The following is a 25,628-nucleotide window of genomic DNA, read 5'->3' on the forward strand; positions in this document are numbered from 1 at the left end:
ATGTTGGTTTAATAAGATGTCAAGGTTACTCTGTTTTTGCAATCCTTAGTAACAACAACAACAAAGTTACATTTATAGAGTGCCTTTCACGTCGAGAAGAGGTCCCAAAGCACTGAAATATGTATATGAAATAGTAATACGTAAATAATATATATGTATCTATATAATATTATTTAAGGGAAATGGGGAGGCCTGTCCCTTTATTTAGATTCTGGTTATGAAAAAGCTTGCAAGAGATTTAGTTGCAATTTGTAAAAGAGGTAGCAAACAGCATACATGAGGTGTCCAAGTTGCAACGATATCTGGGCTCAAGGTTGCTTGATTGACAGGCAGTTAGCAAACAGTCCGGAAATTTGCAAGGATACTCGCGCGGGATATTCCTCGTATTCGCATCATACGGTGAGTGGAGCCATGCGCCTATAAAAAGCAATGCTCGGTGTGCCTCACGGTCTAATGGTCGTCATCTGGTACGTACTGACGTTCCAGGATTACTGTACAAGTCAGGTTGGTTTAATTTCTTTATACTAATGTAGTATTGTGTTGCTAGTTGATATCGTTGTGTGTATTAGTTATATTTGATCCCATTGTTGTATATCTTAAGTTGTTGTATTTCTTATATGCAAAGTAGCCTAGGGTTGCTGGGTCTTAATAAAGAGCTGTTGTTTTCTACCAAATGTATCCTCGAGTCTCTGTAATATTCTAAAACAAGAAAAGGAGTAAATTACTTAGAAAGTAGCTGTCGACATTGGAATTCTGGCAGGGCGAACAGACTCCGATTTGACTTTCCGGTTCGTGGGCATTTCCAGTTAGTGGGCATCTGGGAATATTAGTGAGTGACTAATTCTAACTTGGTTTGAGACACCTTTGAGCAGACACCTAAATTGACAGGGTAAGGAAAGAGCAGAGGCCACTTAGTACTTAAGCATTACTAAAATTTGCAAGTATACCAAGGAATGAGAACCGACGCAAAGCAATTCTAAGAAAGATACCTTTATATCAGATCTGCAGTCTTAACCTAGACTAAGTCAATAATAATAATCCTTGCATTTGATATAGCGCCTTATATCGTTGATGCATCTCAAAACGGTTTACAGAATGTGACTGTAAAGTGAATTGACTGTACACTTTTTGGGCAAAAGAAAACAAGTTGAAGTCCCAAAGTGGGACCCTGTGTTTAAGATAAGTTACTATTCTACCAAGATCTATGGAGTGAATTTGTGGTGTTTCTTAAAATGTTCCTTAACGTAAATAACGTAAACAAAAAACAATACAATGCATTACATTTATGTAGCGCCCTTCATGTTGAGAGGCTGATCCAAGGTGCTCAGATAGCAGGTGATGGACACCTCACCATACATGGTTTGTGCCTCTTAGCTATTTTGTGGCTTCTAGATAAGGAACTGTATTTTGGAAATTTAGGGTTTACTTCGGTCTCCAGGTTATTTGGGTTCAATTGTGTTTTTCCACAGTGCAATTCATGTGCTCTGGACCTAGACCATAAATTTGATTTTCTAGATTGGGCCAAGCCTGAAGTCTCCAAAAGTTCATTTTTTGGTATAGGGGAGTATCAATTTTAGCCTTCCTAGGCAGATCAACACCAGTACAAGTAATTTAAACACTCCAGAGCCTAAAATGTATCATTGTACATTGGCTTGGCTCAGTTTGTGTCGACCTGCCTTAGCCTGACTCAGTGTGTATCAGCCTGGTTCAGTGTGTGTCAGCCTAGCTCAATTGGTAGCACTCTCGCCTCTGTGTCTAAAGCTTGTGGGCTGCAGCATCAAGTCGGGACTTTGGATGAGACATTAAATCAAGGTCCTGTTTGCGTGTTCAAGTGAGAAGAGAGAAGCAAGTTTCTCCCATTGTCCTGGCAACAATCCAGCAAATAGAATTAGCCATTCACATCATGGCTGTTTGCAGGAAATTACTGTGCCTAAATTAGCTGCTATGTTCCACCTACAAAATACACAGTGACTACACTTTACATTATAGCCTGTGAATTGCTTTGAGATATTTTCTGAAAGTTGAAGGCCCTGTATCAAATGAAAGGATTATTATTAATAAATCAAAATCATTCACCCCGGGGTGACAAAAAGACAGTGCTCGGCCCCTGAGAAGAACAAACCACTTATCTAGAGATGGGAGCTACCTGTTGCTGTTCCTTTAATAAAGAATGCTTTCAGGAATATCACAATTGATACCCTCATATGCTTACAGAATTAGCAAGAAATTTGACTAGTTGGTGGACTGTTCAAGGTGTTGTTTCACGCCTGTGAAAAATCATCCAAGTGACTCATGCATACCGAATTAGTTAGAAATCCCTGACACAAATGTTACTTGTAATGTGGCCTTTATTGGTTTAGTGGTTTAAAAAAAAATTTTGCTAACATAGATAATTAAATTGGTATTGCAGTACAACTCAATGACATTTGTAATTCTTGGTTTCTCTATCTGGGAAACCATTAAAGTTATCCCACAAATAATATGACAGTCCTAGAGACATTTACATGTAGTGGAATGCCATGTATCGGGCCCGAGTAAGAAATCTGCCTTGTCCATATTAGAATCCACTCATGTTTTAAATATTAACCACCAATTCATTGGGTTTATTTTACTCTTCTTGGTGTGTGGGTGGCTTGGGCAGACCCATCATTTATTACCCAACCCTTTGATGCCCTGAGAAGGTGGTGTTCGACCTTCTCTTTAAACATTGCTGTCTTTGTAGCGATTGTGTCTGATTTTCACTGTTCTATGACTAGAGGCTCTGGTCAAAGTGACAAATGACATTCTGTCCATCTGCAACCAGGATTCTCTCTGCCTCCTCATCCTCCTTGACTTCTCTACTGCCTTCGATACAGTTGACCACTCTATCCTCATCCTCCGCCTCTGCTCTCACCTCAAACTTCCCGTCCTTGATCCCCTCCTCTTCAATATCTATATGCTCCTTCTTGGTGACATCATCCGCAGACAAGGGGTCAACTTCCACATGTGCAGATGACACCCAACTGTATCTCTCTGCCTCCACTCTTGACTCCAGGACCATTGCTTTCCTGACTGAATGTCTGTCAGACATCAAGTCTTGGGTAAGAGCTAACTTTCTTCAGTTGAAAATCAACAAGACCAAGGCCCTCCTGATTGGCTCCCGTCAGCGCCTCCACACCTCAGGCACTGACAGCATTACCATCCAAGGATGCACACTTCACCTTACTAAGCCAGTCCAGAACCTTGGCATCTTGTTTAACCCTCAACTATCCTTTCTACCACACATCCATGCCTTAACCCACTCTGCCTTCCCCCATTTCCACAACATTGCCCAGTTCTGCCACTGTCTCACATCACAGGCCGCCGAAACCCTGATACACACATTCATAACATCCAGGCTTGACTATGCAAACTCCCTGCTTGTCAATCTCCCCAACCCCTCCCTCCATAGGCTGCAGATCATCTGAACTCTGCAGCCCGTGTCCTCTCCCGCACCAGGCTCCACCTTATCACCCCCATCCTCGCCTGACTGCACTGGCTTCCCATCACACAGAGGATACAGTTCAAGATCCTGTCCTCAATTTCAAAGCCTTCCATGGCCTCAGTCCCCACTAACTCTGTGACCTTCTAACCCCCTACCAACCTGCTAGCTCCCTCTGCTCAGTGGGCTTCATGTGCCCCGGCTTGCCCGCCCCACCATTAGCAGGCGGGCCTTAGCTTCTCTGCCCCCACTCTCTCAAACTCCATCCTGCAGTCCATCCAGCTCACCCCCTCCCTTGCCTCCTTCAAGACCCATCTCAAGACCTTCCTCTTCAACCGTGCTTTTGATCACTCTCCTTCCCCCTCTGTCCTTCACCCTCCCCGATCCCGATCCCCAGCTCGGGTCCGAAACACTGACTGTTTAGCGTTTTGGGACATCCTCTGATATGAAAGGTGCTATACAAATGTAATTTTGTTGTTGTTGTAGAGTCATTGTAGAGTCCTGTAGCTCAGTGGTTAGAGCACTTGTCTCGCAAGTGAGAGATCTAGTTTTGATTCCCGGCCGGGTAAAACCTTGGGCAACTTTCCTTACTAAATAAATAAAATAATAATAATTTGGTCACTCAACTCACGACTGTTTGTGGTACACTGCTGTTTGCAATCGGCTGCCACAATTTCGCCCACAACTATACAATCAATTCACTTTACAGTATATTCTGTGAAGTGCTTTGAGACATCTAGAAGACGTGAAAAGCACTATATCAAATGCACGGATTATTATTATTCTCCTAGGGGCTGGGGGGAAGAAAGTGAGGGGGGTGGTAAGCGGTGGTAAGTGGTAAACGGAGTCTCCTGGTGCCAGCAATGAAATGTCTGGGAGTCATGATGGTCCAGTACTTGAACCACATAAGTTCCTAGTAATACAGCCATGCTGCCCAGCACACTGCCCTCTGCGGATGGGCTGAGCCCTCTTTAACAGGACAATGATGCAGGTGTCACATTACTGGCCTGAGGAGAGGGGAACAACTGATGAGTAAGCAATGATATTGCCAATCTCACGTTTGCTGCTGTTTATGCTGTGGAACCTGGGTCGGTCTTGGTGTAAATGGGGTGAATTCTACAGCACTTGGAGCCAAGAACATTCTAAGCCATTTCTAATTAAAAGCAATACGAATGCGGCATTAGATTACAACATCACATCAAATAACTGTTTTATTCTGAAGGTTCGAATGTCTGAAAGAATCCAAACAGTACAATTGAATAATTAGACTTGCACACATCTAACCATCGGGTTGCATCGTTACAGGATACAGGACAATAGCACCGTCTTAAATAATTCTCAGGGGCTCCCCCGACTGTATGTTTACACTCAGAAAGGATTCAAACAAAAAGTTCAAAGCCCCCTGGACTAGTTGATTGCTATTTGATCCTTTCTTTTTAGTTCAAAATCCATTTTTGTAGTTCAGCTATGTTTAAAAGGCCTCGATGAAAGCACTTTACTAAAAGCTCCCATCAAAGAAGCTTGTTAACAAATGGAGTTCATATATAAAACTCTGCTCGCCCGGCACTGTAATTGCACCGACTGCCCTTTGCAGCAGCAAAGTCACAATTCCCCTCCCCTTCTCTCCCAACAGTAGGCCTAAATCGAACAGAAATCCCAGTCCTCCTGAGGCCTGAAGGCTTTAAAACCGTGCTTTGCTATCAACAGCTACATGGTAACTAACTGTTCTGACTAAATGGAGGCTGTGAACAACTGCAGGCTATGCATGAAAAGTGATGCCCTCCCATATTGCAGCAGTAACACAATGCTGTTATGCAGAAAGGCCAAAACAAACTTCACAGGCAGTGCGGCAGAAGGCATTTGCTCTTGTTTGGGAATTCGCTACCTAAAGCAAAATATCCAGAAAAGCAAGATAATGAAGTACTTGGCTAATTCACCGAGGCTCCAGCTGCCTCAGCCAGAGGGACTACAGCTCAGTGAGGGTTAGAGCCCCCACTGCTAGCCACTGGCCCCTTCAGTACATGTGTAGCCAAAACAACACAGCATAGACATCAAAAGGATCTGAATGTCAATATGTTCAGTTAAAAGACTGCCTGTGAGATTTTTATCATCTGAAGCATATATTAGTTCTTATATTCCCAATCAAAATATTTTAGTCGGTCATAACCCATTGCCATGGAATGAGGTATACGTTGGTAAAATGGAAAATGCAAGGGAGGGGGTTTAAAAAAAAGGTATGGGTGTAAAAGTAGTAGATAAAGGGGTAGAAAGGATTTCATTGATGAAACTGCAGAAAATATGTTCAGAACAGCCACTGAAGGATGAATCATCACTGTCCTGCAAGTCACTTGAACAGTTCATGCAGCTTTACAGTCAGTACACACGCACTATGCATCATTCCAAAAAAATGAAAATGACAAATGGGCTTCGGGGACCACATTGGACTGCCAACACGTTTCCAATGCCAATCACACAAGTAGTTGAATCATAAAAGCGGCTTCATTAAAATGAGATTCCAGGCAGGCATTCACGCTTTCCAGGCTCACACAAATTTCTGGGAGTTATCAGGGCTGCTGATCTGGCTGTCCCTGCAAACCTATGTGACTTGTTTTTTAATGACCATCTATCTCAAATGTCTTTGCATGACAGCTACAGTTTGCTTCAGCTGCAGTTTTAGACTGGCGTACGAGAGATCAGGTTTGTTTTTCATTACTGCTTAAAAGGCGCTGGTTGGGAATAGAATATCTGGTACAACTTGTGTCGGTAACAATGTGACACCAGGTACACATCGGGGGAGATAAAGTGGAAAAGCATCCTTTTTTTAGATCATCACATCCATTTGCTTTGGATTTCAATTCATTTATGGCCATTTACACTGATGCTCAGAACCACAGCTCACCTATTTTGATGGTCGCTAATAGCTTGCACATGCAGGGTGAAATTTGCGGTTTTATAATGTGTTTGGTGCAATAATTATCACTATTAGAACACACTGTGAAATGCTGCAGGTTTCAATCCTAGCAGTGCCAAACAGATTTGCTTTTTTAAAAAAAATTGATGGAGAAGGTCCTTCAGTCACTGATTTAAATCAATGAATGCCTTTCATCTCAGTTGCACTTTAGTCCTATAATTTTCAATGATTTAACTTTAGAAGGTTACAAATATGTCTAAAGCCAAACAACCAGTTAATCAGTGCCCACTTTGCTTACCTGTTTCTCCATTAAATCTTATTTCTCTACCACGACTGAAAGTGTGTCCCAGGGGATTCCTTCAGTTAAAAATACTGGAAAAAAAAGGGATGGATCAAAACAACCCCCAAGGTATCTGTGTGTGTGGGTGGGTCTGTATGTGTTGGGGGTGGCAAAGGTCAAAGAACTGAAAATTTATGGCCAAAATAAGATCCAGTCAGTTTCAAGGAACTGCTCGTAGCAATGCCCCATCATCTGAAGTTCAAATGGATTGTAACTTTTGTTTTTAGAACGCAAGACAAAATAAAACATATCTCATGTAGCTCGCTTAAAAAGATCTCTCCTTCTCTAAATAAACAAGAAATTCTACTCTTATGATATTTTTGGAAGTACTGTGAGATAGACCCTGGAGGCTCTTTAAACAATTACGGCTGACAGACTTTCTACTTACTTTCCTTGTTTTTCTATACTGTTATGTGTGAGCAAAGTACATTAGAAAATATCTGCTTAAATGTTGCACAAATGTTTGGATATGTCGATTAGGAGCGAGCTGTAAGCCAAGCTGAAGCAGTCTGTAAAACAAATGCTAATTTTCCATGTTTTTACTATCATAAAGCCTGAAGGTGGTCACGGGTGGGTCCTCCCATGGTACACAGAACACCAATGGAAGAGGGGAAGGATTGTTTCTGCCTGCGAGGGAATAGCTCTGACAGTAACTGCAGCAGGTTGCTGTTGTGAATATAATCCAATGAGCACAATGTGCAGTCTAGTGCACCTTTTCATTTGGCAACCTTTTGAATGAACCCAGCACAGAGCCTAGGGTCACCCACTGTAATTCCCAGCAGCTACACAACCTTCAGGGGAACTATAAATGCTGCACTGAAGGCAGGTGGAAAGGCATTTGGAGCTGCTGCCTGGAAAGTTTTATCTACTGATCAACGCAATCTGCCAGAGGGCTGATGGGATAGCCCTGATCTGGCATCGGGTTATAGCCACAGCCAGTGCCTAACAGGAAAGAGAGAGATGGAGGAAAAGGTGGGGGGATGGGGGAGAGAGAAATCAGCTTGGTTAATTCCTGGGAGTCTGCACAACACGCTGAGATCTTGCTTTTTAAGCTCTGCCACAAAGTTACTGCTGCCCACAGCAGCACCTCTTAATCCTACTGAAAATCTAATACAATCTACCACGTCTTCAAAATATTTGAACAAGCCAAGCAGGGTTCAACAGAATTCACAAACAGTTTATTTGAAATTAATAATTAGTTGTACTTCTTCACATCCCCCGTCTTGCTCGCCCCACTACCAGCAGGCGGGCCTTCCGCCACTTTGCACCCACCCTCTGGAACTCCATCCCGCAGCCACTCCGTCTCGCCCCTCCCTCGCCACCTTCAAGACCCACCTCAGAACCCTCCTCTTCGACTGTGCTTTCGATCTCCCTGCTTCCTCCCCTCCCCTATCCCGACCCTCAGCTCGGGTCCGAAACTCAGTCTGTCCAGCGCTTTGGGACATCCTCCTGAAGTGAATGGCGCTTTACAAATGTAATTTTGTTGTGGTTGTACAGCTGGCTTTTGCTATCACATATTTGGCTAGCCTTTTATTATTTTGTTTAATTCAATTTAAAAGCAAGGTCAGTGTATAGACCCTATGTATGCAACTTTCTCTACATAATTTGGCTGAAAATTTCACTCAGTAAATTTTATCCAGCCTTTAAGACCATCTTGTACTAAAACTTAAGATTGCCAACTGAAAAATTCTTAAATTCAGTCTTAATTTGGAAGCCATGTTTTCCACACTTCATAAAACAACCCATTTCCAACTGAGGGCTAAATTTGAATGCTTTTCACAAACTACAGAATCTTACATTTTAAGACAAAATGATTTGACAGGTTGAGACAAGGTGGAATTTTGGGCAGATCCGTTGAGTGGGGACTAATGCAAAGTACCTTGTGCAAAGTGGGTGTTTTCAGCATACAAATTTATATCGACTCTATTTACGTAGTCACACTGTTGGAATTAGCACATTGTAATAAGCAAGATTGTGTGCTTAGTGTACATTTATAATACTGCGAATCTTGTTAAAGCAACCACCTTTATTCCACAACAACCTGCTGTCGAAAACCTAGAATACTACCGACCAATTGTCCACCTCTATTCAGCAACCACAACGCTTTAACACAACCAGTGCCCAGTCTTTGTTAGCCCTGTCAGTGTACAGCTACCCTTTTCAATCGCTAGTATTAAGTAAAACAGCCTCTCTGCCCCCACGCTCTGGAACTCCATCCCACGGTCCCCTCGCCTCGCTTCCTCCCTTGCCTCCTTCAAGGCTGGTCTCAAGACCCTTTTCTTCGACCGTGCCTTCGGTAGCCCTCCCACCTCTCTGCCTTCCCTCACCCCTACAACACCCCTCCCCCATGCTCGGGCCCCGGCACCTGACTGTTCAGCGCTTTGGGACGTCCTCCCGATGTGAAAGGTGCTCTATAAATGTAATTTTGCTGTTGTTGTATACATTTTAAGGGAAATTTAATAGAGGTGTTCAAAATTATGAGAGGTTTTTGAAAGAGTAGATAGGGAAAAACTATTTCCACTGGCACGTGAGTCAGTAACCAGAGGACACAGATTTAAGATAATTGGCAAAAGAACCAAAGGGGAGACAAAGAGACATCTTTTTATCCAAAACGTTGCTACGGTCTGGAATGCACTGCGCGAAAGAGTGGTGGAAGTAGATTTGATAATAACTTTCAAAAGGGAATTGGATAGATACTCAAAAAGGAAAAAAGTTACAGGTCAATAATAGTAATAATAATCATAATCTTTGCATTTGATATAATGTCTTATCACATCTTTAAGACATCTCAAAGCATTTCACAGAATATACTGTAAAGTGAATTGACTATATTTTATGGGAGAAACTGGGTAAAAGCAGGGGAGTGGGATTAGTTGATAGCTCTTTTAAAGAGCTGGCACAGGTATGATGGGCTGAATAGCCTCTTTCTGTGGTATGATTCTATGACTTACCGGTAAAGCATTACAAATTTCAATGGGTCTGGTTCCAGACTGCTGCTGGACTCCTAGCCCATTTACCACACTGCGCTGAGCAGCCCACAGCTTCCCGTCTCACTGGTGAGTCGGCGTTGGTCAATGTGCTAGGGTTCTAGTGGGAGACGACACGAAGGGTTGTGGACATTTTTGGCCTGCTGAACTATTTGTAAAAAATGTTGGACCCGCTCAACAAACCCTTACTCAGAGGCCACTCTTACATAAAGACCAATTTAGTCCAGTCCAGGTTTGACTGTGTGATAATCATCTGTGCATTTGATATAGCACCTTGTCACATTGTTGAAATGTCTCAAAGCGCTTCTGAGGATTTACTGTTTAGTGTAGTGACTGTATTTGAAGGCAAATGTGACAGTCACTTTGCAATTTGCACACAGCAGTGTCTCACAAACAGCCATGAATTTTATTTGGGGAATTGTTGGCCAGGATTATGTTTCATAACAGATTTTATTCAATATGATAATCTATTAAGAAATAATAATAATAATCCTTGCATTTGATATAGTGCTTTTTGCGTCTTCTAGACGTCCCAAAACGCTTCACAGAATATACTGTAAAGTGAATTGACCGTATATTTGTGGGAGAAACAGGGCAGCCAATTGCGCAAAGCAATGTCCCACAAACAGTGATGGATTGAAAATGACCAATTTATTATTGTTTTGTTTTTTGGAGGGATTATTATTGGGCGTGTGGAGTAAGGAAACTTGCCCAAGGTTTCGCCCTCTGCCTGGAATTGAACTCAGGTCTCTCGCTTGCAAAGCGAGTGCTCTGACCACTGAGCTACAGGACTCCGTGTCACATTTATCTCTCAAAGGGTTAAAACAAAGGGCTGTATGACAGGATTTTCTTCCCTTTGTAAAAAGCAATGTGTTGCTGGACCAGTGTCTGCACCACAGCGTACATCATGGATGTTATTATTTTAGCTTTCATTTCTTCCCCTTCTAACCACCCACTCTTCTCAAGGCATTGTTACTTGGCTGGACTCTTTGGTATTATAGCCATGTGTCCATACTTCATATCAGAGCCGAGACACCCTCTCTGACAGTGGTACATACAGGTTAGCAATGGAACCTTCCAGGGTTGTATGACTCAGTTTGACAGACTGGGGTCTATTAAGCACCCTGTGGAATCTCTGTGCTCTCTAAATAGAAAGTCTTATGATGCAGCACCTTTGAAATGGATGCGTCAGGTCTATTTGAAATTCAAGATCACATTTATAATCACTACATTTGATACATTCTCCTTTGCGAACATAGAAAAATGGTTTTGGCTTATAATAGATCAGCTTTCAGTGAGATAAGTGTCATATGTAACAATGCATACACCCCCAATGCTTAGAATTGCACTCAGAAGTGTTTGATTACAATGTGACACGGCAGGGGTCTCCAATCGTTCGATCAGTATTGACTTTTTGGAGGGTCAGATAGTGGTCTGCCAAACACCCACACGAGTCCAGGAAAATCCGTGCCAAAGTTCCAGTAGCTACTGAGCTGTGATACCCATGGAATAGTCATAAATGAAGAAAGATTCAATGATAAAAAATTATTTGTTGGTCTTTCTGTGGATTATTATTTGCCCAGCTGATCATTAGCAAGTATACATTTATTGGTATGTATACATTAATGTTCACATTTTAGATATTTATTAATTCTTTCCAACATGTAAAAAATAATCTTTTGACACCTTTGAAAATGAGTTAAAACTTTGCTCTATTCTTAGAATACTAGAATAACACTAGATAATAATAATAATAATCCTTGCATTTCATATAGCGCTTTTCACGTCTTCTTGACGTCACAAAGCGCTTCACAGAATAGACTGTGAAGTATATTTATGGGCAATATGGTCATTGCTTAATTTCAAGAACCTTCTCCCCACAAAATTGCTTAATCTACCAGAATTGTTTTGTATTATTGTTCAAACCAGACAGACAACAGTCTCCCTTCTTCTACATGTCAAATCTTAAAATAAATGAAACTACAAATAATGAGACTAAAACCTATATGTAGATATGTAGGTTGGTGCACATCAATTTTTCTCACAACACTAAGAGAAGGGAAATTGATAATTTATGCACATTTATTATCTGTAAAAAAATCATGGCACCACAATCTATGATCTCATCGCCTCCGTTAAAAGATATTTCTTGGTGAACAGATATTTCATGTTACGCTGACAAGTAGGAGCTATTTTATCTGATGCAGACGTGTTCTCTGCTCCTCCTCTCCATTGCTCACCTTTCACCCCACGACACGTGACACTAGGGCTACAGACGTACGATCATTCATTTTTTTCTCAATTTTGCACCCTCCTGCATTGCAAAAAAAACAATGAAATTGTGTCAAATGCATAATGCAAAATATTACAAAAACTGACAAATATCGATATTTACCAATTACAGAAGTTGCTGGGAACCCGCAGTAGGTCAGGCAGTATCCATGGAGAGAGGAAAACGAGTTAACATTTCAGGTCTATGACCTTTAGTCAGAACTTTGCTTCTGCAGTACTTTGTTTTAGTATAGGAGATCGATGGCTTGGACACTGAGAGAAACTGACTTCTCTTTCCGAATAGTGCTATGGGATTGTTAACATCCATCAGAACAGGCTGAGAGCACCTCTGGTTTAATAGACCCTTCAACAATAAGGCACACCTCCCAGCACTCCATTGGAGTATCAGCCTAGACTTTCAGTTCAAAATCCTGACTTGGGGTTGAATCAACACCCTTCTAACTCAGAGATGAGAGTGTTACAATCTGAGAGAGTGGAATAGTGTCACTATAGTACAGTGCCTTTCAAGTCGGGAGGACATCTCAAAGTGCTTCACAGAATATACTGTAAAGTGTATTAATTGTGTTCTATGGGTGAACACATGTGAAATGCTGTGTGAATGCTGAAGGTACACTGCAAAGTGCCTGTATATTCCATGTTGCGTGTATGTCATGCCACTACTGTAAAAGTATGTGATTATAACTAGCTCTAGATCTCAATTCCAATCAGTAAATAAAAATATCCTAGAATGGGGAGAGCACCAATACAGTCCTGAGGGAGTACGTGAAAGATCCAATGGCACTATGCAAAAAAGAAAGAAGTTTCTCTGTGCCTGGCCAAAATTCACCCAGATAAAATTGATAGCTGACTTTACAGCCTGTTTGTGGAACTGCTGTGTTTGCCTACAAAATACACAGTCGCTACACTTCACAGTAAATTCTGTGAAACTCTTTGAGATATTTTGACAACAAGATAAGGTGCTATACCACATGCATGAATTATTATACTTTACCTAACTCTAGCTCGTACTCATCATTCAAACACTGTGGATTAACCTTGTTGCTCTCCTGTGCACTGTCTCTAGAACCTGGGCAGCTTGTGCAATACTCCATGTTTGGCACTGTATAGCTTGATAATAACAAGCAGCCCAGTGTGAATCCTCCTGTATCTGCAGGACCCAACAAATGATGAGCCTTGAGAAGGTGTGGCCTTTCATTCTTAGGTGTAAGGGAAAACAGGAATGAGAATCAACCCAGACAACTCTTCTGCATTCCACGGAGCCTGTTTCTTCAGTGATCCTCACAAAGAGAAGGTTATCTAGTGATCCTCTCATTCATGGCGTGGTGAAGGAAAGCCTAAAGATAGTCAGAAAAAAGAACAAACAAAAGAGATGGGAAACAAATAAATACATGAACGCACAAGAAAGGTGTTGCATATAACTGCATAGATTCCCCATTGCATTGCCACTGTTAATTACTCTGAGATGCTACGCTGTGTAAAGGGTGCTATAGAAATGCTGTAAGTTGTTGTTGTTATCAGTTCTGAGCAACACATCGTTCACTGAAAGGAAAGATTAAAGTGAATACTATCTCAGGGCCTCCAGAGTCACTCATCCCATTTTCAGATAAGAAAAAGGTGCAGGCTAGGTCACAGTTGAGTTTGTGTTTGGTCCTTATTCCAATCCGAAATACAGCAAAGAAAAATAAAATCAGCAATGTACCATGCCAACAATGTCCCGTCAGCAATACTGGGACCAATTTGCTTTTACTTTACCAACTTGGATAGCTAGTCAAATCCATACAATGTTGCGTTGCTGAATATTACAAGCAGCTTTACATAGTAACACAAATGTAAAGCATTCTCTCCATTTGCCAACCACTATGGTGTAATACAAATATAAAGGTAAGTCATCCCTTCAGATCATAATCTCTTTCCAAGCAAGCCAATTTTATCAGGTTTTTGCCATACAATCATATTAAATAGTAACTACATTCAAGAGTTTGTAAAATGATAACTGTATTTATATAGACAGGATGGTCACTGAATTTTTGTTCCTCTGCTTTCTGGTTATCCTTTAAAATTGTAGTACTTTCTAAGGGGAACTGACAGCAAGTTGAGGCTGATGAGTGCACACACATAATGGTGGAGCAAATGTGTATTGACCAACACAGTTCATTGGCAGCTTGCTGGGGAAAAGTATATGTGTGCAAGCGAAATATTTGCAAATGTACAGTCTTCTTTCAGTATATTTATAAACAATTTTGTTTGAGCACTGTGAAGGCCAAACTAAATATAGTTTGAGATTGCCAGCTAATGTTATGCTTTATGATTGCATTATTGGGCGCTTCACAGGTACAACACTGGAGTACTGAACTCAACCCAGTTAATGACCATAAATAATAATGACTGCATTCTTCTTTTGTCCCATCTTTTTCACACACTAATCTGCTCTGACAGCTAGCTTTGCTCTTTTATTAACTCTGCGTCAGTCGATGTAATCAGTGACAGTGAAGTCAGGCGGCACAAGTTGCATGCAAAGTCTATCTCACCCACACTTACTGCATTGGCCAGTTCCATAGTCAGAGCAAGATATTGCACGCTGAAAGAAAAGATTCAAGTGAACATTGTTTCAGGGTTTATGGGTTGGCTGTCCCATTTTCAGTCAGTGCAGATATATAAAAAAAAGGTGCCGGAGAGGTCACAGTTGAGTTTGTGTCGCATCCTTATTCTAATGTGACATACAGTGGACAGAAATAAAATAAGCAAAAAAAGGATTATATGAACTATTAAAATTGGTATGCAGTTAAGTAAACCCATGAATAAACCCAATAACAATCCTTGCATTTGATATAGCAACTTTTACATTGGAGGATATCTCAAAGTGCTTCACAGGATTTACTCTAAAGTGTAGTGACTGTTGCAGCGTAGATTTACTAGATTAGTACCAGGGATGAAAGGGATGAGTTATGAGGATAGGCTGACCAATTTGGGCCTATATTCCCTAGAATATAGAAGAATTGGAGGGGATCTTATAGAAACCTATAAGATCATCAAAGGGCATGATAGAGTAGATAGTGGGAAATTGTTTCCCCTGGTTGGAGAAACTAAAACCAGGGGTCACAACCTTAAAATCAGAGGCCAACCCTTTCACACTGAGTTGAGAAAGAACTTCTTCACTCAAAGGGTGGTGAATGTATGGAACTCACTACCCCAAAGGGCTGTTGACGCTCAGTCCTTGAACATATTCAAGACTGAGATAGATAGATTTCTTATTGCAAAAGGGACGAAGGGATATGGGGATATGGCAGGGTTAGGTTATTAGCTGGAGTTAGATTAAAAGATCAGCCATGATTGAATGGCAGGGCAGGCTCAAAGCGCCGAATGGCCTACTCCTGCTCCTACATGTTATGTTATGTTATTTTGTAGGTGAGCTGCAACAGCTAATTTGCACATAACAATATCCCATGAACATCCATGAAATGAACGACCAATTTTATTTGGAGGATTATTGGCTGGGACACCAGAAGAAACTCCCTTCCTTTGAATCACAACGAGGCGTTCAATACAGTATTGGAGGATGGCTCTTTTGTAACCTGGAAATAATTCTATGATCTCTTGTGACCTCAAGGTTATGTGGGGTCATGAGTTTCATTGGCATTACTGAAAAGGTAGAGTAAAAGTAAGCAGGGAACACATTGATGATTCAATCATGGTATCTTCTGTTCATATAGTGCTTAGCAGGATTTCACTGAGTGAAGATATTTATTCATATTTATGAGTTTAACCTGAGTGACATAACTCATCAAATTATTTATTGTATCAGATTTCTTCCTCTCAACAATTCTATTTCTGAGTTTTGCTCAGTTGGCAACACTCTCACCTCTGGGTTAGAAGGTTGTGTATTCAAATCCCAAGTTGGGGTATAGAATTCACAGTGTGAGCTGACACTCCAGTGCAGCATTGGTAGAGCACTGCATTATTAGAGATGCATATTTCAGATGAAGCATTAAAATTGAGATTCCTTCTGCCTGTTCAAGTGAACGTTAACGATTCCAAACACTGTTTTTCAAAGCGAAGGGAGTTTCTTCCTTTACCTTCCCAATGATTCTCTATCTAAATTTGACATTCATTTTGTTGCTTGCTGTACTCGCCTACAAATACAATCACTGCCACTGCACTTGACAACAATTACCTAGAGCACATTTTGAGACGTTTCAATGTGATGGTGCAATAGCCTATAGGCTCATGCCTTGAATAAAGTATCCTCCTTGGGAGGGGCGTAAGTGGGGCCTCTTTGGAGCTGAGCTGGCTCCAAGGTGGAATGTTTGCAACAAAATGTCAAAATGAGTCAGCCTTCTGTAGCAGTCTGTGAAGTCTGGGTCCTGAGCCAGGTGGATCCGCAGTACTCTAGGGCGTGCTGATGACGCACCAGCCAGCCTAGCTTCTTGGTAAGACTTGGAAGGCAGATCAGTCAATGGGAGCATCGATTCTTCCCATTCAGCTCCTGTTAACTCTACAAGCCAAAGCTTTAAGGGATACGGTGGCCTGAGCTGGACAAGCAGGGGAAAGCTTCCCAGACAGTGCTCTCAATGGCAAGTTGGTTACACTCCAGCAACACCCAGGTATAATCCGAGGTACCCAATCCTTGTCTTTTGCAAACAGGTGTCTAATACTCTCCAGAATTAGCTAAGCAGGATGCATCCCCTTTGGGAAGCGGTGTATATTCCACTAAAGATGCAGTGCAGGTGGGATGCATAAAACTTTCATTCTAGTTTGGATACCCTTAAGCATGGTGATGGGTTTCTGCATATGTCAGACACACAGATGATCCACAAAAAGTAATTTTTAAAAAATGATTTAAACACAAGCTTCAGGTGTACTACACCTTATTTACAGCTACTGCACTATAAAATGTCAAAATAATTTTAGTTTCTTAGCCCAAAACATTCTGATTGTGTGAACGCCAATGTTGTGCTGTTCTGAAGAGCTTCTCTTTGACCGTGCCTTCAGCTCCCCTCTCAACTCTCTACCCCCTCCTCACTCCCTCCCTTCGCTCCCCTCACCCTGACCATTTCCCCCCTGCTCGGGTCCTGACCCAACTGTACAGCGCCTTGGGACGTCCTCCCGACGTGAAAGGCGCTCAATAAATGGAATCTTGTTGTTGTTGTTGTGTTCGTTTAATGCAGTGAAATATCATTTCTTCAAAATAACCTTTCTTTTTCAGGTTAGGTTGTATTGTTGGCAATTTTTCTTGCAGTAGATTTGCAAACTGTGATCTAACTAGTTGTAGGAAAATCATCTTCTGAATGCAAACAATTGTGAATGCATTGGTGAGGTATGTTGTTCAGGACTTCAACACTTTGCTGAGATCCATACCCCTCAGACTGTGACTCAGAATATAGTAGGTCGGTCCGATGTGAGATACAGGTTTGGATAGTCTGATACATTTGCCAAGTATCTGTAAATGAGCGACAGGCCTTGTGTTTTGAGACTACATCTGTGCTCAGAAAACACAATTAGCTGGAGGCGTTGTTCAAACCCTAATAGGTATGAATTTGGCAAAGTGTAAATCAATGTAAATTCAATCCATTGTAATATACTTGGATTTAGAACCAGAGAACTTTACAGCACAGAAGAAAGACATTCAGCCCATTGTGTCTGCGCTGCCTCTTTGTCACATTCAGTCACATTTTACTCTCCTTTCCTGTACACCTTCAAATTACTCCTTTTTGGATATCTTGTTCCCTCATGAAAATTAATATGGGTCTTGTCTCGACCACCAGCATTTCATATCCTAACAATTTTTGGTGTAAATAAAATCTCCCCCTTTGCTAATTTTCACAAATTGGTGCCCTAGAAATGCCGACTCATTGACCAATGGAAATAATTTCTTTCTACATACTTTATCAAAACCCTCATCATTTTAAGGACTTCTATCAGGTCTTCCCTAAACCTTAGTTCCAGTGAAAATAAACCCAGCTCTCCAGTCTCTGCTCACAGGTCAAACAGTCATCCCAGCCATCATCCCAATCAATCTCCTTTGCACCCACTTTGTGTATGTCAATCGCTAGGTCTCTCTGCTCTTCTATTCCTTTTAAAATGTTACAGTTTATACCCCCTCTCCTTATTTTTCCTCCCAAAATCTATAACCTCAATCTGTCTGCATTAAATATCAACTGCCACTTTTCATCCCAATCTACTAGTCTGACTATGTCCTCCTGAAGTTGCTTATTGGTTTCTTCTTACTGTTAACTATACTCTCTATTTTTGTGTCATCTGTAATAATTCTAATAATCTTTACATTTGATATCACACATTCAAGTGTAGTGACTGTTTTTTGTAGGCAAATGTGACAAACAATTTGTGCACAGCAATGTCCCCCAAATTACAATGACATGTATGACCATTTTTTAATTTGGTGAATTGTGGCCAAGAAACCGGAGAAACTCCCTTATCCCTTCCCTTCCCAAATGCCATGGGATCTTTAACATCCACCTGAACAGGCAAATGGGACCTTGGTTTAATATCTTAATATGGTTTTAAAGGATGAAACCTCGAATAATGGAGCACACTCTCAACACTGCACTAGAGCGTCAGCCTAGAATATGAGTTCAAAGCCCCATTGTAGGGTTTGAACCCACAAGCTTCTGCCTTAGAGGTGAGAATGCAACCAACTGAGCCAGGCTGACACATATAAACTTAGAAATTGTGCTTTTTATACAGTAAATGGCGTGAACTGCATTTGCCAAGTTAATTTCAGCTAGGGCTTACACAGAACATAAGAAGAAGATGAATTTGTGAATGGTGTGGTAACACTGCACGGCAGTGAATAGCACTGCAAGTCCTGGATTTGTTATCACAGGCACATAAAGAGGCTTGACAAGCTCCACCAATACCATCTAACATCCCAGGAATCACATGCAGGACAAAGTAAAAATTATGGACCAAATTACTGGTGTTGAGTCCATGCGAATATGGGTATATTGTCAGAATGAATGACATGCCAAAACAGGCCTTGTAGTTTGAAGACAGAAAAAGCAAGCAAGGTACATGGACAATCCAATACAAAATCTGAAGTTGTGTAACAGCAGTGTCAAATTGCAAATGCCCATGGGATCTGGTACACGTTAACACACAATGTTTTCAGAAAATTAGAGACAATATCATTGCACCCTAAGGGATAAAAGCCAACAGCAGAAACAGCAACAATAATAATAATTATTGTATTTGATATAACGCCTTATCACATAATTGAAATATCTCAAACTGCTTTATATATTGTAAAGTAATCGAATGTCAGAATCGAGCCCAGCGCTCTGTGGCGGTCTCGGTAGTCCAGTTCATGAGTCAGGCGAGTCTGCAGTATCCCAAAGCACTGCCAGCCTGGCTCATCGGCAAGACCTGGAAGGGCAGACCAGTCACTCGGGACAAGGAGCCATCCCACTCAGCTCCTATTAACCCTGCAAGCCAAAGCCCTAATGGTAGGGTGGTCCTAGCTGGATAAGCAGCGGGAAAGCTTGCCGGACAACACTATCCATGGCAAGCTATGCAGTTTTAGCTGGTTAGGCTCCAGTAGTGCATAGTAGTGTGCTCTGGGGTTCCCAAGCCTTGGGTCTTGCTCTTGCCAACCTGCACCTTTCCAGAATTAGATAAGTAGGATACGTCCCTCCAGGAAGAGAGTGTGCATTTGATTCCAACGATCGATCTCTGGGATTTCCATGTGTAGGTGGAATGCATAGAGATCTCAGCTTGGTTTGGATACTCTTAAGCATGGTGATGGGTTTCCGCATGTGTCAGACACTTGGCTGACCAAAAAAAATTGTAAAGTGTATGTTGTCAGTGAAACAATGGTGCCTTATCAATTCACTTGAATGGGTGAAAGATGTAATATAGTCTGTATTTGTGTATGTGTGTGTGTGGTTGTGTCATAAATTGCTTTTGAATCGCCAACAAACTTGAAGTAATAAAATAATTTTATTGAAAATCAACTTCGAATACGAAAGATAACATACACAGCTCCATGGAGTGGGGCAACACAATACAAATTTACATTTATATAACGCCTTTTTTTGTCAGGAAGGCTTCTCAAAGTGCTGGGCAATCTAAGCTTTGCATCCAAGCTGGGGGTGGAGACCAAGGACCTGACCACCTCTCTGGAGGCCAACTCACTCAGCACCATCCAGGTTACCCTCCACCCTTCCGGCCATGACACCAGGAGAAACTTTTCTTCTCCTTTTGAATAGAACCATGGGATCTTTAATGCCCACCTGAACAGGCAAACAAGGCCTTGGTTTAACATCTGTTGAAGTCCAAGTCAGACCCTGCTTACCTCCTCCCCCCACCCCATGCTCTAATTTATAACACCGACTATTTAGCTCCTTCTATTCAATTTTGATGCCAATCTACCAATCACTATGATGAAGTGATGAAGAGAAATGCAAATCTGAAAGTACTAAAAGATATGTAGTTATTTTGAGCATGTGAAGACCGGGCCAACCTACACCACACCATTACAAAATTCGGTCATTTACAAGATTCAGGGAACTAAACTGAAAGTGTCAATGAGATTGCATCTCAGCCTGACTGGACTGCTCCAGCTTTCTGAGCACAACCCAGCAGAGGTCAGAAACAGCTAGCTTTAATCAAGCTTAAAGCAAAACCCCAAACTGCTCTGTGTTTATAGCTCAGATGCCAACAACCAGCTCAGATGCCAACAGCCTCAGTAATGACGCTACTGAGAAATAGGCCAGGATTTTTTGATGAGAAAAAAGCAGATGTAAGTGCAATCAGCTTAAAATAAATAAACACCTCAATGAGCAGACTATTATTATTGTTTTATCATGCTTGATGACATTTTTGAACACTGTGGATGTGGAACAATAGTGTGTGCCAACAGACTGACTGCGTCAAGTGTCAGCACTCATTTGTTGTCATGTAAAAAGTACGGGCATGGTTGTTTTTCTTTTTTTGTGTATTAGTACAAAAGAAACTACATGCCACCATACTAGTTTAGTTGTGATATATAACGGAGAATTTTAGATTGTGGTTTCTGCAGCCGCAGGGTTCAGTGTTTCACCACTGTGAAGGGCAGGGACATAGAAATCAAGGAGAATGAAGTTATTTTATGAGTAAATTGCTGTTGTGAAGACTTCAGCTTGACAACACTTCTGAGATCCCATGCTTGGCTGGCTTAGCTTTGTCACATTATGATCTTTTAAAAAAGAAGAAAAGTCACCAATCCATTCTTTATTTTAATCATCATGTGTGAAGGCGCAGTTGTGTTAAAAAAGAATAGCTTTCATTGTACTTGCAGCAAGTTGAAATTGGTGGTGGTGGGGGGGAATGTTAGGAATGTTAAGAAGGTATTTTATTTTTTCCTACTAATGGCATTGTGTGGCAGTCAACAGTAGTATTTCAGAGGGCACTAAGGTGGGGATAGGAAGTTTCATGAGAAACCTGCGTATCAATTTAATGAAATTTGGGTTGCATATCTGCTGCTCCTCCATACATACACACCTTTTCTATTCTACTATCTCAAATAGTAAAATGCCGCTTTCTTTGTTAACCAGTTTATTTCTTTGAAATACTTGAAAACAAGCACGTTATAGGTAATAGTTGTGTTTGTTTCATTCACATTATTTATCTACTCAGTGACTCAGAAGAAAATTCTCCGTTAATGATCTTGTGCCACATGAGTCTGTTTGCCCAAAGGTAGAATGGTGCAATTTGGCAGCAGAAGACAAAATTCAGCTACTGAATGAAATTTTGCGCAGCGGTACCTGCTTCTGCACAGTTTGCTGCTGTAGGTACTGACACAGAGGAAAGCAATACATTTTAGTTGAGGACTGTTTCAAATGATATCATGCCAGGAGTGTGAATGGCAGTGAGCGTAGCGTTCCTTTGGGTGACCAGTCTATCCCAGTGCTTCACTCCTAAATCTGAATATTAAAATGATGCCATCTGCATTTAAAAACAGCATCGTTTTTGTGCACCTGTTTGCAAACATTAATTAGATTGGTACGATTGCAGGCATTACTAAAATAAAGTGCAGTATACATTAAAGGGGAAGTGTCTTCCACTGAATGCTCACATGATCATAAACCATAATAATCATTTAATAATAATAGTAATAATGATCATAAATAAGAAATACGTGTAGATTTACCAGCATCTCTTCTTGTCACGCATTATGTTTATGCTGTAGAGCTCCTGCTTAGAGTCACTCTGGGCGCAGACATTGTGTTTAGATCCTCTCCTCCTGTGATGCCTGTCAATGGTGAGTACTAGCTGTCTTTTTGTTAAAAATAATAATTATTGCATTTGGGATAGCGCTTCATCACATTGTTAAACACCTCAAAACACTTTACAAGATTTATTGTAGAGTGCAGTGTCTGTGCATTTAGTAGGCAAATACGGTAGCCACTTTGCACACCGCAATAATAATAATAATCCTTGCATTTGATATAGCGCTTTTCACGTCTTCTAGACGTCGTAAAGCGCTTCACAGAATATACTGTTAAGTGAATTGATTGTATATTTGTGGGCAAAACGCGGCAGTCAATTGCACACAGCAGTGTCCCACAAATAGTCATGCATTGAAATGACCAATTTTTTTTTCTTGAGGGATTATTATCAGACATGTGGAGTAAGGAAACTTGCCCAAGGTTTCGTCCTGCCGGGAATCAAACCCAGGTTTCTCGCTTGCAAGGCGAGTGCTCAAACCACTGAGCAACAGGACCCCCTGTATTAATATTATGATAGGATTCAATAAGATGGATGTTGGTAGGCTGTTTCCACTTGTTGGTGAGTTTGAAAGCAGAGAACATTAATAGAATATACTAATATTAGATCTTATAACAACAACAACAACAACTTGTATTTATGCAGCGCATCTCACTCAGGGTAGCATTCCAGAGCAGGCAGTTTGGAGGAAATTCTTCACGCAGAAGGTAGTGAAAATGTGGAACTCACTACTGGAAGCTGTGATTGAAGCAAATGGCATCAATGTATCTAAGAGAAAACTTGATGCATTCATGACCGAGAAGGGCAAAGAGGGGTATAACGCCTAAGTAAGGGGAATAAGAGAATATAAAGACTGGCATGCACTAGTTGGGCCAAATGGCCTATTTCCGTGCTATATCACTTGATTTAACTCTAAGTGATGATAAGAATTGAAACAATGAGGAGTGGTGGCGAGGGGGGATGGAGGGAATACATGTTCATGATGCAACTGAAGCAGAACTTTATGATGTGACAAAGGGGTGTTCCCTATACAGTATCCTCACACTGGGCACTGCAAGTGTGCAGGTTCTTGCCTCATAATAATTAGGGTTGCAAACAAATTCACACACCCTCATTAAATTATTTATTTTGAAAAGAAAGTGGGTTATCTAATACTCTGATAATTAACGTGGGGTTGATATTTGAAGCCGACAAGAACGGCAGACACAACCCTTACCAACTAGCAGAATGTCACCTATCTCATCGATCCCTACAATCAAGAAAATAACAACCAACACAAATGAAAGTGAGAAACATATTACATACTGAGCCATAAGCTGCTTTGGAGTAACCTGACCCCACATTGCTTGAGAGTAATGATCACCTTGAATTTCTTTTATTGTGGCAATCTGCAACATCTAGGGAGGAGCCATGCTTTGTACCTTTAAGGTAGGGGAATCACTGTTGACAAAACTGCCTGGAAAGATTTGGCCAGCTCGAGCTGCATTAGCCTGGGTAATCTCATAATGTGCAGCAATAAAAGCAGAATCAGGCCAAAACAGCAGCTGCTGGCCCTGACAGCTGCGTCTGGCCGGCTTCAGCCTTTTCTCAACTGCTGAGCAGACGGCAAGCTAATAAAGCCCTCAAGAAATCAACATATTTCTGCAAAGCACCTGTCCTGATTGCTATTATCTCTTGCCTTGTAATATTTTTATTATTTTTTTAATGCAGCAGCATGCATTTGAGAAACCCTAGGCATTGTGATAAGGCTAACTCCTGTGCAGGGCTTGGTTAAGGCATAGCAAAGCTAGTGCAAAGCAAAGGTAGGGCATTGCATCTGATCCTTGACACCTAGTTAATTATTTTTGCCTTTTTTTTAACATTATTAACATATGTTAACGGTTTGTTTCAATGGCTACTTTACACAAGTGGAAGTAGATTTTAAATTGTCATAAATCAAGGATAAATCACTCAATGTATATTAGTTCTAAAATATTATTTTTATTCCTTTACAATTTGAGGGAATATCTGACCAGATTGTAATTGTTCCAGTAATGGGAGGTGGCATTTATTAGATCACCCCATCAACACACAATTAAATTGTGTTTGAAAGTGTAAGAGAAAGAGAGAGAACCTACAAGTCCAACAAACAGATTGGACAAAGAAAAAGAAGCCTATAACCTTTATTACCTCCTTCTCAGTCAATATAAAGTTCCTGGACCTAGGGTATTTGGCACATAAGATATCTTGGATGATTTATAGCTCAGGGCACTGATGACAGGCTAGCATTAGGTCAAGGGGATGGAGGACATTCACTGAGATTTATCTTACGGATATATCCATGCATAATAGTTTCATAATTATTAAAACAATTTCCTGGAATGTTGAAGATATGAAAAATATATTCATGTTTTTAATTCAATTTAAATTGATCAAATAAAGTTGATATTTCAGGGTTAGAAGATACATAATGACATATTGTATGAATTGATATCTGAGAAAATGTTACCGTTAACACAGTATGTTAACTGTGGCATATTTAAGTTAAAAACAATAATGAAACAACTTTTTAAAATGCTATTCCAGACATTCGTCCTCAAAGTACAGGATCCCTACACTTCATGGTAAAAAATCTGTGAAGTTCTCAAATGTTTTGATGACATTATTGGCACAAATGCTAGGATTATTGTCATTATTCATAAATAAATTGTTTTTCCAATAGTTTGTGAACACAATAACCCCTGACTCTGGGTATCTGGAAGTTGAATGTAGCCGGACTGGGCCCAAAATCAAAAAACATTTTGAAAATTAATTCTGTGGGCCTGCATGCCTGTAGACTCCTGTCTCTTAATGTGTGCCAACGCCAGGCTGAGCACCCTCAACATCCTTGCTGGTCTCCACATTTGCACACAAATATCGACTTTGACTCAGATTCTTTGAATCCCGTGAGCAGAAAATAGCTTATTTGCAGGATATACAATATCAGAACTTACACTTAGCCAGAAATTCTGGCTTCCAAACTGGATCTCACCACCACACCTCAGGCGCTGACAGCATCACCATCCAAGGATGCACACTCCACCTTACTAAGCCAGTTCAGAACCTTGGCACCTTGTTTCACCCTCAACTATCCTTTCTACACCACATCGATGCCATGACCCGCTCTGCCTTCTCCCATTCCCCAACATCTACAACAACAACAATAATTTGGATTTATATAGCACCCTCCACGCTGGACGGTGTCTCAGAGCGCTTGAATGGGGTCATTCTGGGAGAGCCAGGTTTCGGTGAGCCCAAGAATGTCAAGGTGCTCGTCCAGGATGAGGTCGTAGACGGTGAGGCTTCGTTGAGAGGGAACGGACATTTTGGAGGGAAATGCAGGTGGGTTTGCTGAAGTAGGGGGAGGGAGCAGAGGGTGATGCGGAGAGGATTTTAGGG

The 25,628-nt window shown here is 41.1% G+C and overlaps 1 protein-coding gene across 1 annotated transcript in view; it reads left to right on the forward strand.

Moving 5' to 3' along the window:
* Positions 1–364: 364 nt before the first annotated feature.
* Positions 365–25,628, forward strand: part of LOC103183434 (orofacial cleft 1 candidate gene 1 protein homolog) — a 97,213-nt gene continuing 71,949 nt past the window's right edge. Inside the window, exon 1 of the mRNA XM_042346992.1 lies at positions 365–399. The gene's annotated coding sequence lies outside the window, so the exon portion shown is untranslated. The remainder of the gene's footprint in view (positions 400–25,628) is intronic.

The sequence above is a fragment of the Callorhinchus milii genome, unplaced genomic scaffold (assembly GCF_018977255.1).
Source record: "Callorhinchus milii isolate IMCB2004 unplaced genomic scaffold, IMCB_Cmil_1.0 Scaffold2, whole genome shotgun sequence".
Classification (NCBI taxonomy): Eukaryota; Metazoa; Chordata; class Chondrichthyes; order Chimaeriformes; family Callorhinchidae; genus Callorhinchus; species Callorhinchus milii.